Source organism: Gracilinanus agilis, chromosome 1, assembly GCF_016433145.1.
Source record: "Gracilinanus agilis isolate LMUSP501 chromosome 1, AgileGrace, whole genome shotgun sequence".
Lineage (NCBI taxonomy): Eukaryota > Metazoa > Chordata > Mammalia > Didelphimorphia > Didelphidae > Gracilinanus > Gracilinanus agilis.
Window position 1 is genome coordinate 257,373,855 of NC_058130.1, and position 11,641 is coordinate 257,385,495.

The following is an 11,641-nucleotide window of genomic DNA, read 5'->3' on the forward strand; positions in this document are numbered from 1 at the left end:
TAAAGTATTGTCTGAGGATAATAGTGACAGGATCATTAAAGTGCTTGGACTTTTACTATAATTCATTAACTATAGCTAACATACTTTTAATATTGGGTTTTGTTAATCAATGATTTGTATCAACTGTCAAAAGCCAATGAAAACAACTGTGAACATTCACAAGATGTCTTTAATCACAGACTGGGAATGGTTTTCCAACTACTGACTCCATTTACCCATGAATAAAGTTAGTTTTCAACTCAAAATTATGGTGTAGAGATTTCTTTATTTCTTACAAAACATTAAGGATCTACAAGCTTTGTGCTATTTTCTGGAGATAGAAAGAATCACAAAAGCAATCTCTGCTCTCAAGGAGATTATAGTCTTATGGGAAGATAACACATTAACGACTATGTACAAACACAACATATATAGGATAAATTATAGATGATCTCACATTGAAGGCACTTGCAATATGTGAGATCAGGAAACATTTTTTTTTGTGAAAAACATTTTGTGAAAACATTGGGATTTTAAGTAAAAAATTAAGAAATTTAAGGAAGCTAGGAAGGCTAAGAAATAAAAAAAATGAGGAGGGTGATAATTCCAGGCATGGAATGTCATTAAAAATGTCCCTAAATGGGAGATAGATTGCCTTGTATGAGTAAGAGCAAAGAGGCCAGTGTTACTAGATTGGACAGTACATGGAAGGAAGAAAGATGTAAGAAAACTGGAGAGTAAAGAGGGTCAGATTATAAAGAGTTTTCAATGCCCTGTAGAAGATTTTATATTTATGTTTGGGGCAATAGGGATAGTCTGAGGTTATTGAATAAGGATATGAGATGATACTTAGTCATTCAATCTGTAAGCATTTATTGTGTTTACTTTGTGCAAAATAGAGGGCTATATCGTGGGAATATAATTAAGGCAAAAAATGGTCTCTATTCTCAAGGAGCTCACAGTCTATTGAAGAAGAAAACTCAGAAAAGGAAGCAGGAAAAAATTGTGTGGTGAAGTTTGGTGGGGTGGTAGAAAGGGGCCATGATTTCGTCCATGGGATTTATTGGGGGTTGTCATAACTTTGTCCCAAGGAGTTTAGCTAGAAAGGAAATGAAAAGACCTTCATTAAGGAAGATCAAGTTGACAGCTCAGTGGGGAGAAATCTGAGACAAATTGAATAAACTACATGCTCTTTCAATAGTTCAATTATGAAATGACACCTGCACCAGGGTGGTGGCAGCATAAGAAAAGAGAAAAGAATTTAATGTGAGACTAAAGTAAAATCAATAGGACTTGGCAACTGAATGAATGTTGGGAGAGGGAGAGGAGGTGGAATAGTGAAAGAAAGTAGTATTTGAATATGATACCCATTTTCCAAGCCTGGGTGACTTGGATAATGGTGATGCCTTCTATAGTAATAGGGAAGTTCAGAAAAGAAGAGATTTTTGAATCCAATTTTGAACACATTAGATTTGGTGTCTCTCTGAGATATCTAGTTCAAGATGTTCAATAACACTTGCATATGTATGCCAAAATATTTATAAGCACAATTTTGAAATAGGGAAAAACTAGAAACAAATTATATGCCCATCAACTGGAAAAGAAAGTAGTGGTACCTGAATGCATCTGAATATTATTGTGTTGGAAGAAATTATTAATGTGCACAAAATAGAGAACTTCATGAAGATTTATATGAACTGGTATGCAAAAGAAAGCAAATGTAAGCACAATTAGGAAAACAATATACACAGCAACTCCAATAATAAAACTCTAAATAATAACAAAAACATAATTGAAACTGAATTCTCTGAAATCAGTAAACAAGCTTAGCCCTAAAGAAAACATGAGACACCAGCTCTTCCAGTCTTTGGAAAGTCCAGGATCATAGATGTGGGAAACTGCACAAAATATCTAGCCCATGATTTTGATTTTGATGGACTGAATTTTTCCCTTCTTATTTCATGTTAAAGAGGATTGCTTTCAAAGAGGGAAAATAAGAAGAATTAACTGGGAGAAGTATATAATGTTGAAACTAAAAAAAAAAAAAAAAAAAGAAATGTCCATTCTGGGTTATTTACTATTGCAAAATGTATGTGAGAAAGTAAGATTGACTAATCAATTTGCAGAGTTCTCTATTCAACCTAATGAGATTTCAGGATACTATGGTCACTGTTTGGAGGGAATGAAAGGGGATTTCCTCATGGAATATATGCATGCATGTACACTGGTAGCATATTGATTAGGATTCACACAGTGGAATTGTCTCCTGCTTGTATCTCAGAGACTAATTCTACAGGGACAGGCTCTTTCTTTGATTCCTTGCCTCCATTCCTGAGTTTTATTCTAGGAAATATTTCATATTAAAGTTTAGGTATAACATGTTGAAGTTTCCTCAAAATTTGGGTAAAAGTTTCCTAAATTCCTATACATTCAGTATGTAATATGGTCATTACATATAATGCTGTCATTCATTTGACTCCACAGAAAATGAATAACAAATCGAAGACTCACAGAAGCCCACAGATATAAAAATATATTTCTCCAATTACTCACCACTTTCTCCTGGAAGGGAAATGAACTTGTGGTAGCTACAGGGGGAACCTTCATAATTCCAGAAATTCTTTCTTTCTCACAAAGGCCAACACAGTTTCTGTAAGACATAATATACTGCTCTACAGATTAGGTTCCCAGTTGTAGGTGCACTCATCTTAGGGGTGAAGTGGGGTACCTCAGAAAATGAGTCCAGATGCCCAGAAGTTCAAATTAGTGGAACCAATATTTATTTATTAATCTAAAGATTAATAAACCTGCCTACTGGCCAGGACAACTTTCCTAGTGAAAGCTGCCCCGAACTAAGATTTTAATGCAGTTTTTATAGGGATCAAGATACAAAGAAAATGTTCATAAATGAGACATAACCTTCAAAGGTAAACCTTATTGTCTGGCTATTCTGGTAGCAGTGTGGAATCTGGGACTTTCCATTGTATCTCTTATCCTGGACTGTGAGGCAGTAAAGGGAATTATTTTCTCATGGGAATGTTCTTTTGAGCTGTCCAACCTTCATCAAAAGCTCATTTCTGATTTTTACTTTTCCCCAAGGAAAAACAGGTTTTCTGGACAATGACTTAGTTTACCTCACATCAGGGGGTTTTGTTTCATATGCTTCATTCTTTAAGGAACACTCTTCATCTGAAATTTTCCCAAAGTCCTGTGGTTTATAAACATGAATTACATTCTTAGTCCTCATGATTGGCATACACATACCACTTCCATGTGCATCTCAAGGTCAAAATGATTTTTCATGGGATATGGGAGCAACATATACACACATGCGCTGTAAAAGTGAAAATTGGGAGATGCCATCTAAAAGTATATATATATGTATTTTCTATGGACACGTGGAAATTATCAAACTACATTTCCCGTGGTCCAATGGGTTTCCGTTTCCTGTTCTTTGGGCTTGGGGACGCCTACCTCACCACGCAGAGGTCAGTTTAAATCTCCTGGGTTAGGAGGGAGTCGCTCTCTTGGCTAGCAGACTCTAGAAGAGATGGGAGGTAACAATAATGGCTGGGGCGGCAGTTTTAAATTCTTACAAGCACGTGGTCTAATGACTTTATCTATCAGCATGGTTTTAATTAAAATACTAATTTATATATTTATTTCAGCCTTTATTATTTTTTATCGCGCACACACAAGTACACTTCTTGCTACATTCCAGAAAAAAAAAAAAACAGAACAAGGGGAAAGTATAAAGGAAAAACTTAAATAATGAGAAAGAAAAAGAGGTATGAACGATTTCTCAAATAACTTTCATAGACAATAAGGGTGATCATTTATTCTCAATTAATCAATCAGGAACCAGCCTCTGACTCTGAAACCTATATAGCTTGGTTACCAAAGTATATTCTAAGTAACAATGAGGAGGGGCCCTTTGGTTTCCTCCAAACACACCCCATAATTTCCTTCCATTGATTGAAGCACTCCTGAAATTGGTCAGTGACTCCCCTGATCACTCCTTTACACTAATATTTCAGTTAGAATAATGGCAATGAGTGTTCTTCTTTCTTTAGTAATTGCAAAGAAAAAAGAAGAATTTGTTTTGCTGAGGAGGTAATCTTTTTTCTTGTAAACCAATACTATTTTCCTCCTAAGTATCCGTAGAGAATGCACTTTGTCTTCAATGATAGCATTTACTAGTTCGTGTCAAAATGACTTCTTGTAAGTCAATGATGAAAAGTCTATTGGAAATGCTTCCAGAAACAAAACTCAATGTGGCAACTCTGAAACTGTAAGGCATATAAAAGAGTCAATGCATAATCAGTTGTTCTCCTCTATTTTTCCCTCATAAACACTTGTTGAACTTCAAGAACAGCCACAACACATAATGAAGCAAAGATACATTTTAACTGTTTCATTTAAAGCTCATTACAGCAATCTGTCCTTTCTACTCTGTACTGATTGCAAAGAATTGCGGTGAAATGAAAATCTGGTATTGGAAGCTAGAGGTTTCATTGCATTCCTGAGACTAACAATTGCTACTTTGGTCACCAAATTCTCCGATATATTAGAGATTGACAACATAATCAATGAATCCTTCAGAAGAATTACTTCATGGGGACCCAATTTTATTTACTAATCATTCTGGAAAAGAGTCTGGCCATGTTATTAGTTTTATCTTCACAGGAATAACCTAAATACAAAAAAGAACACAAAAACAACATTGTTTAGGTTTTTTTGTTCCAAGACTCTTAGAAGATATTGCAACCAAAAGAAAAGAAACATAATAATTATGTATTGACTCTTGAAGCTTTTTATTTTTAAAAATTCTTATCTTATGTCTCAGAATCAATGCTGTGCATTGGTTCCAAGACAGAAGACTGGTAAATTAGGCAATGGGGGTTAAGTGAATTGCCTAAGCAAGAAAGTTTTTTTGAGATTAGATTTGAACCCAGGATCTCCCATCTCTAAGCTCGGATCTCTCTCCTGAGCCACCCAATTGTCCCTGTAGCTTTTTAAAAGTGGTTTCGTATCAAGTTCTCTCATTGTTTCCATAGACAGAAATTCTCATTAAAAAAGCATATTGAAAATAAAAAGTCTAGAACTATATTACAATCTGGGCTATTTATTATGTGACCTGGAATAAGTTTCTTAACCTGTTTTGACTAAAACTTATTCTCCTTTGCTCAATCTTCATCCATGTCACTTGCTAACTGAATATATGTTAATGCTCTTTGCTAGCTTTCCTCTCTTTTCTCTCTATACTCTCATTTAATGGCCTCATCAGGTTCAATGGGTTCACTATCATACTTAATGATTCTTAGATCTGTATGTCTAGCTCTCATCTCTCTCCTGAGGTCCAGGTCCACATGAGGAATTACCAATTAATCATTTCAAATTGGAGAACTAGCTCAAAATCAGTGAGTCCAAAACAGAATTCATTATCTCTTTCCTCAAATCTACATCATTCTGACTATTGAGTACGTTATTATACTTCAAGTCATACAGCTTTTCAACACTCTGTGTCATTCTCAACTCATCACTCTTTCTCTGTAACATATTGATAGGTTACCAAATCTAATTATTTCTATTTTATTTGCATATATCCATTTCTCTCTTTTACTCACATATTCACCACATGCAATAATTTATGTTATCCTGACATTTATACCTCCAAAATATCCCTTGAACCTGAAAGCTCTACTCCCACATCTTATTTTCACTCATTAGTCATAGATAATTCATCAGTAATCATTGAGACATCCAACTAATTAGTATCTCTTCTTCAAGTCTCTCCCTTCCGTGGTCCATCCTACATTTCTGCTAAAGTGCAAATCTGAACAAAACTGAATCAATTTTTTCAAATATAATCCAGGCAATATGGGCATGTGTATAGCCTTGATCTCATTCTCTCCCATTTTTCCAGGTCTTTGCTTTGGCAATCATAACTTCTCTCATGCATCTTCTATTTCTTCATTGCCACTGATTCCTTCCATTTGTCCTACAAACATTGTTCAGGTCTGTAAACTTTTCAAATTAGGCTTCTCTTCTGTTTTGTAGATCTTTTGAAGAAAGAGATGCTGTTAAATTTGCACATGATATCTGTGGAATATCTTCTGAAATACTATTTCTGGAAGTACATTGCATACTAAGTCAAATTGTTCTTAGCATGTTTGCTTCTGCATCTTCCATATCGATTTCCTGTCAACTTAGTGCTAGAATTCTTTGGGGATTATCTTCATCTTCATCAAACATTCCTGTTCCATCATAGGGATGACTTGCTTCTAAATACTGCTCTAGGTCTATTTTCTGCATCCTTTGATCTTTTAGAAGAATTAACTCCAATAAGTTTTGGTCTATCCCTTTGTTATACCCTGAATCATCTGCAGGAGCTGGTCAGCTTCACAGTCTGGTAGGTCACCCTTAACAACAAGTATGGAATAACCTTTATTTTGTAACAGAGCCAAGAAAAGCACAAGGTAAGTATCTGATATTAATTTTGGACCTGTCAAGAGAGAGTTCGGGTTAAACCACTGTTTTCCTAATTTTTGAACTGTAAACCAATGTTCTTTATAATTGCATATAAATGATCTTTCATTCATAGAATCAATCCCAAGCCTCTGATACTCTGTGCTGTTGAAGAGGAATAGCTCTGAACCCCAAACTTTCAAGACATTGCTTATAACTTGATTCATCTAGTCTCGTATTCTGCCCTCAGCAGTAGCCATTACTTGAATAGAGAAGAAACCACTGTCATCCATATTTCCTGAAGGTTGCTGTAAAAATGTTCTATAGTCTTCACTAGTGATTCCTCCCTCTGCCATCCTCATCCTCTCTTCTCCATCTAGTTGATGAGCAATAGAGTATAATTCCATAGGGCTAAAATATTCCACTTGCAATAGATTATTCAGACAATGCTGAGCAGAGAGTGAGCCTTCTTGTTTTCTCATGGAAGATGGACTCCATGTTTATTTGTCTGGAGCCAACTGCCCTACATTGAATCACCTCACTACAGTCCCTCCATGGAGCATTTTTCTTTATAGATACTTTTTATTTCTTCACCTGAGACCTTTCTTTTCACATTGTTTGACTATTTGGCATTTGATGAATGCTTTATATTCTTAAAAATTTGACTCATTTTTCTCTATATTTGAGAAATGAGGCCTTTGTCAGAGATAATTGTTATAAAGAATTTCCCTAGTCTTTTTTATTTCCCTTATAATCTTGTTACATTTGTTCTGTTTGTGTATTTAAAAAAACTTTTAAAATTTAATGGTATCCTGTCATTTGTTCTTCAAGTTCTTTACAATCTAACCCTAATCTCTCTTTACAGTCTGACTGGACATTACTCTCCCTTCTATAGTCTAAAATCTTGGCAATTATCAGATATTTAATAAATGCTTATTAATTGATAGATCATATCCAACATATCATACATGATTATATAGGATTATATATTTAGGAAATTGGAAAAGATTTATGCATCATTTATAACATCTCTAGATAATCATGGATTTTATTTATATGTATATATATATACATGTATATATATATATATCATCCATTGAGAAGACTGCAACATATCACTAATTAGGATTTGTGCCTGTGAGATACAAAATGAAAATGAGAACATGTGACCAAAATTAAAAAAAAAAAACTTACATGAGGCAGATCATATAGTAAGAAATGTAAACAATTAAGGGACAAGCTGTGTTTTCCAACATCAAGAGATCTAGAGCAAAACACCAAATATATGGAGTGGATTTCCCCCATCTCTTCATAAAGAATCTCTGTGAGAGCATGAACCAAAATTGGACAAGATGAGAATGAACAGCTAGCTTCCAAATTAGACTGACTGATCAATTGAATAACCCAAATACAATTTTTAGAATTGAGAGGGAACTTAGAAATCTTCTGGTCCCCTGTTCCTCATTCTAAAAATGAAGAAACCAAGAAACATAAAGGTTTTGTCAGTCAGTCAATAAACTTTAACACCTATTATGTGTCAGACACTGTGCAAAAGGTTCTGGATACAGAGAAAGAAATAAGATGGTCTTTAACAACAACTTTTCCAAATTAAGTCAACAAGCATTTTACTAAGTGCCTACTAAGTACCAGACACTGTACTTTGTTAAGTAATAAGGGATACAAAGGCAAAAATATAGTCCTTAGTGTAAAAACCTCACACCACTACTTAATGACAAAGGCAGAATTTTCAAGCTAGATTTCTACTTAAATTTAGACTCTTACAACACTGCATAGTTGTCTGGGTTATTGTTGTCCTTCGTGCTTAAATGATGTCACTAGCAATATCTTGATTTGTGCTTAGGTTACATTTAAATGAGGCAGAGTTGCCCCAAATCATCAGTTCCACTCTTGTTCAGTCACTGAAGTCCAGGAAAATGTCAAGACAACTAAGAATCCAGTGTTTTTGGCATAACTATGAAGAATAAGTACACTTATTCCCCTTTGGCAGATAATTGAATCATATTTATGGTATTACTATGTTTATGATATCCTGATTTATTTATTGATAGTTAGACTATAAATTTGTTGAGGATATTAGAGATTATTTTCTACTTCTGAAATATCCCTGCTCGGTTACAAGGCTTAACATCCAACAAGTACTTGATAGATAATATTAATATCCAGCTGACTGACTGCCATAAAATTAACTTATCTCAAACTTTGATCCAGTATCTCTCCAGCCCAGTCATCTATAGTGCTGGTATGGGAATGTATTTCATTGTGTTGTATTTTCTGTTCTTGAGATAGGATTCTGTTTTGAAGCAGATGGAAAGGAACAAATTTTGAATGCAGTTTATCTTCCTATAAGATTAAACTAAACTTAACTAATCCAACTATTTTTAGAAAGAAAAAAATTCTAATCTGGGCCTGAGGTATAAGTGATTGTACATATGAAAGCAGTCATTTTGTAAAACTAAAAGATAATCTACAGTTGGCTTGTTCCCTCATCTACCCACACACACCACTTTCCATTTTCCTTCTTAAATGACCCTCCCTTCTGCTATCTTATTTTCAGCTTTCATGTGAGCCATCTTATTTTCCTTTATTCTTCCTCTAATATCACTAAGCTTTGAAGAAATTGTCTTCATGCATTGGATATGCATGCATATGAATCTCTTGCAGTTACATAATATATATTCTCAACAACCAGAATATAAGTTGATGCAAATAGGGAAATGAATATAGGATGCCTATAGCACTACCTTTATAATGTAGGAAGACACATTTTCTAAATGGAGAAATTACACTTTTCAATGAAGACAAAACTGAACTGATTTTTTCAAATCTAATCCAGTCAGTCAGGGCATGTGTAACTCTGGCCCTGGCAGTCTCATTAAAAGCAAAACAAATAAACAACAACAACAACAACAACAAAACCCAGAAACAAGCATAAAACTCTAGTATTGTATAACAAGATAAGATAAATTAACTCCAACTTTTGCTAAGAATGATGTGCGTTTTTTCCTCCAGACGATAATTAATACATTGCAGATTTATTGAAGTTTTGATTCAAGAGTATAGACTATTACAGAATGAGGCAGCATTATTCAAGAGTATAGACTATTACAGAATGAAGCTTCAAGATGGTGGCAACTAGACTAAGCTGTGGTTCCGCTCCCCCTCATCTCTCAGGCACGCTGGAACACTATCTGAATGATAAATTGCTTTTATTAATCACAATTTAGGGATTGGGGAAAGGGATGAAGGGCAGAGGGATTTTGGGGTGCCCTCTTCTCTATTTCTATGGGGTCTGTCACTCAGGTGGGAACCTTTGGGATTCCCATTCCTAAGCATCTCTCCTCACCTCTTCTCCTTCAGTTTCTATTTCTATTTCCTATTTCTATTCTTTTCTATAATTTCAAGTCAAACCTGAAAGGGTCTCTCAGCAAAGTTGGGTAATGGGAGAAGGAGCCTAAGAGATTGCTCCCAAAATGGAGTCCAAACACTTAGCTAACTCTATTATTGAAGTCTTGCTGGATGAGATGCAACAGAATCTTTGACCAAGGAATCAGGGTTTCATTGTCCAAAGAAAGATCCTCAGGAAGCCCTCAGTACTGGATTTGAGCTGAGATGTCCTCCTCTTCCCTCTCCCAGTCCTCCCCAGAAGCCTTTCCTCCTCCTTCCTCTGGAGAATTACTCAGAATTCCCTCTCTGGTCCCAACTGTCTGTAACTGTCAGCCACTCCTTCTCTGGCTCCTCCTGTCCCATCCACCTTGCACAAATTCCATCCTTATAATATTATACTTCAGAAAGAAAATTATGACAATAAATGTATTATTTTTATTTATTATAGTCTCAACATCTACCAGATATATGCAGAAATTTTAATAGAAAGAATAAAAGAAAATATAAAGCCTACTAAAATTGGGACCCTTTACTCTAAAACATTAAGTGATGAATAACACAGTTTGTAATTTAATCTTTCAGCGGTGCTTATATTTTTATTGAAAGGAATTCTCTAATTAAAATGCACAAAGGGAATTTTGAGGATTAACAGACAAGTGGGAAGGGAGTGTTGAGGTAGCCAAATGCTTACTCTTCACAAAGCCAGCCCTGTTGAAAAAAATTGAAAGTAAATAAACAGAATGTAAAAGAACGAATTGAATTACCTTGCTACAGACAACTAGAAAGGGAAAATATATGGTCTCTAGAGAGTATTAGATAAAGAATTCATGAATAATAAAAACTATGAATGGAATTAAAAACATAAAAATATAGTTTTATAAAGGCCTTAGGGCATCACCATAGTGAAGTAAGAATTACAATTATTTTAGTGGCACAAGACATGGATTCTAAAACAGCTTTACCACTTTACCTGTGTGACCTTGAAAAAGACATTCATGTTAAATGTATACAAAAAATGTTATTGTATTTGATATCAACAAAAACCTTGAAGTGACATCAGTGTTCATCATTTGAAGGATGGCAGAACCACTTGTTGTCTTTTAATGTAAATGAATATTGTTATGTTGTCAGAAACAATAAATTATATTAAATATAAATATGTTAGAGTAGGGAAACAGCTGGATTTCTCAAAATTCCTCTCCAAATAACTTCAAAAAACTTTAAAATAATGCCTCAAATTGAATTCTATAGGGGTAGGAACAACCAAAATTCAGAGGGAGACATTCTTCCTGCCCAAGACAACATAGCAGGTCAGAAATATTGATGTATGAGATGGCGGAAGAGACTGGCTCAGGTTCTTCATGGATAAAATACTAGTGGTGAGACTAAGTGATAGTTATAGAAGAAGCAACAGCTTCAGGATCTCCCCCAGAGATAGTAAGAGGACCTGGCAATTTATTAGAAAGATGCTACAGAGTACTCGTCTGCTAGTACTAGATGTAATTTCATTGACTGGACTCTCTTCCATATCACATTTTAAAGGCTTATAAGAGAACTTTCAGTCCAGAAAGAATGGAAGACTTGAAGGGCAGTAATCATTTAATGCCCAAATGGGCCAGGAGCCCATAATCAATTGGAATCCCAAAGTATCAGGGCCCTTTCCTGGTGCAGAGTATAGACCAAAAGAGCACTGGCAACACCTTTCCTCATTTCACACCACCTTGGAAGCACCAGCAACTTCCAAAAATCCAAAAATAGATCTAAAAACAGCACTTTGTAAAAAGACTTG

General features: G+C 35.0%; 1 pseudogene; it reads right to left on the reverse strand.

The window, feature by feature from the left end:
* Positions 1–6,015: 6,015 nt before the first annotated feature.
* On the reverse strand, positions 6,016–6,945 carry LOC123250544 (annotated as a pseudogene).
* Positions 6,946–11,641: the final 4,696 nt, after the last annotated feature.